The sequence below is a fragment of the Montipora foliosa genome, chromosome 3 (genome assembly GCF_036669935.1).
Source record: "Montipora foliosa isolate CH-2021 chromosome 3, ASM3666993v2, whole genome shotgun sequence".
Classification (NCBI taxonomy): Eukaryota; Metazoa; Cnidaria; class Anthozoa; order Scleractinia; family Acroporidae; genus Montipora; species Montipora foliosa.
Window position 1 is genome coordinate 87,501 of NC_090871.1, and position 2,521 is coordinate 90,021.

A 2,521-nucleotide genomic window follows, 5' to 3' on the forward strand; every position below is an offset into this window, starting at 1 on the left:
TTCAGTAGGGCTTGCTCTCCTCTCCTAGTTCATAACGAAAGTATATAAGATTATATGGAATTGCATCTTCATAGTCGAATATGATGAAACCAACCTGGAATGCGAGACTGAAAAGTTATTGTTGCAGACGTTGCTATTTCGCTTTTGTCAAGCGGTCTTTTAGTGTCGTTTGCTCAGTTGACTTTGTTTAATTTTAGATTTTATGTACAAACAACCATAGTCGATTTCTGATCTAATTTAGGGTATTCCAAAAAACGTTTTGCTGTGCGTTTACACGATGAGTTGGCAGAGTTGTTATAATATTTTATTCATGCTGACGCATTGAATAGCCGAGTTAGTTTGGCGTAGGAGTATTGTACATTGAAAATGTGGGTTTGAGGTTTTCTTCTGTAGAATTTGTTACTTAGAGCAAAGTATATTTTAATTTGATTTGCAGACCTGAGAAGCAATCATTTTTTTACATATAACCACTTGGGCTTTATTTTAATTTTTTTTCTGTTACAATTGTCCTGTTGGAACTTAAGATGTTGGAATTTAAAACTGAGAGGAAATTCAGCTAAGGCTAGGGTAGGATGTACACTGTAGTTTTATGTACCTGCTGGACTAAAGCTGGCAGTTTTCCACCCTGGGATTTAGGTGATGTGCGGTGACACTTGGTTATGAATGATACCAGTGGCATTGCCTGTGGATCACACCACACAGTTGTCCGGGACAGCTGGTGCTACCCTGAAACAAGGTAAAGGGCTTTAATTTCATCCTTATGCAAGGGTTATTGTCTGTAATGTATATCAATAAGAATTTGATCTGAAGAAATTTTGATTGCTTGAATTGATAATATTTATTTAAGTCTTAAATTTATTAATAAAGAAAGTTACTGCAATTTTTGGAATTTGTCATTTGAATTTGATCTTGGAGCTTAGAGGTACTGTTACAAAATAGTACACTTGGCTTTCACTGTCGCAAGCCCTTCATGATATTGCCAAGATTGCTGTGTGTGTGTGTGTGTGTGTGTGTGGATGTTCCATACTCCAGAACATTTCTCTTAGTGTGGACAGGACTTTATCCTATATAGATTTTTGAAACAGCTGCTTCTAAGATCCAAAATGTACATTTGATTGAACTAATCTTGTTGCTTTTTGTTTGAAGCTGAGTGGTGGTGGATGGAAACTGGAGTATCCATTAACAACACCTGCTGCTCAGAAATCAGCTAAGTATGGTCTGCTGCTCTTATTGTAATTGCTGTTTCCACTTGGTGGGTTGGTGATTAAAGAAATCGAGCCAATTTAAACTGGAGGGTGACTTGCGACAGATTTTATGAATATAAACATTTTTTGGATGATTGCTAGAGTATCAGAATAATGCCCCTCATTTCATCCATCTACAGTTTGACTCGGACTATCTAACTAGTCTCCTTACCAAAACTTCATGGCTATTACAATCTTGCTGCTAAATTGAAAATTCCTTTATAATGCGTCATACAGCTGTTCTACTGATGAAAAGGTCTCACCATAAAAATGGTTTGGGGCTTGGGGGTGGGGGGTGTTACTCTGTAATTTGTTTAATCCACTCTTTTTCAGAACTGGAATCACAAGTTATGGATGTGCAGATTGGCTATTCTGTGATCATACCCTCCCTCCTTGTCTAAAAAATAACTTTTGGTGTCAAGTTGCAGATTGGCAAGGATGCTAGTTTGGTGCTAACTTTTTGTGTATTTTGGTTTTGAATTTGCTTAATAAAGTGGTTTTTTTTGTCCTTGAGCCTGTTGCATTGATTTTAATGGTTTGCTCTAGATGCTGCTGTTCATGGCAATCTTCTTTAAAGGAGAACTGGAGATAAAAATGAAATATTTTTTCCTTCGCCATATTTGTAGTACCTAACTTAGTGAGCCTGAAAGTAAACAAAACCATCCAGCCTGTATTTACCAGCAGAAAAATTGAACAGGAACTGAAAGTGAAAGAGGCAAAGCCGCCGATCATAAATCAGCAGTGTGTTGTATATAAATTTCAATGTGACCTTTGTGATGAAGGTTATGTAGGCTACACACGCGGACATTTACACAATCGTGTAAAGGGACATAAGCAACAGTCCTCGGCTATTGCCAGACACTATAAGAACGCACACGGGTCGATCCCTCGGGACCTGCTTAAACGCTTTGAGGTGCTCAAAAAATGTAAAAACAAATTTGATTGCTTAGTGTTTGAAATGTTATTTATAAGAACACTTAAGCCTAGCCTCAATGTGCAATCGGATTCCATTCGTGCTAAAGTATTCTTATAGCCAATTTCGCACGTGCTTATTATGTTAATTCTTAGCGTCAATCGTTTTTAATACTGTAATTTTAGCATCATAGAACATTTTTACCTTGATAATGGAGTGATGTCTACTCCGAAACGTCGGTTTAACTTGTTATCTCTAACTTTTATAGTTTTATGTTTTAAGAAATCTCTTTTAATACTAACTTAGTTAAAGGAAATAATCGAGTATTTGAGAGGTTCCTTACATTTTGACGTTTTTATGAGGC

At 36.7% G+C, this 2,521-nt stretch overlaps 1 pseudogene; it reads left to right on the top strand.

Annotated features, from left to right (window-relative positions):
- Positions 1-28, top strand: part of LOC137994347 (protein HEXIM1-like) — a 740-nt pseudogene extending 712 nt beyond the window's left edge.
- The last annotated feature ends 2,493 nt before the right edge of the window (positions 29-2,521 follow it).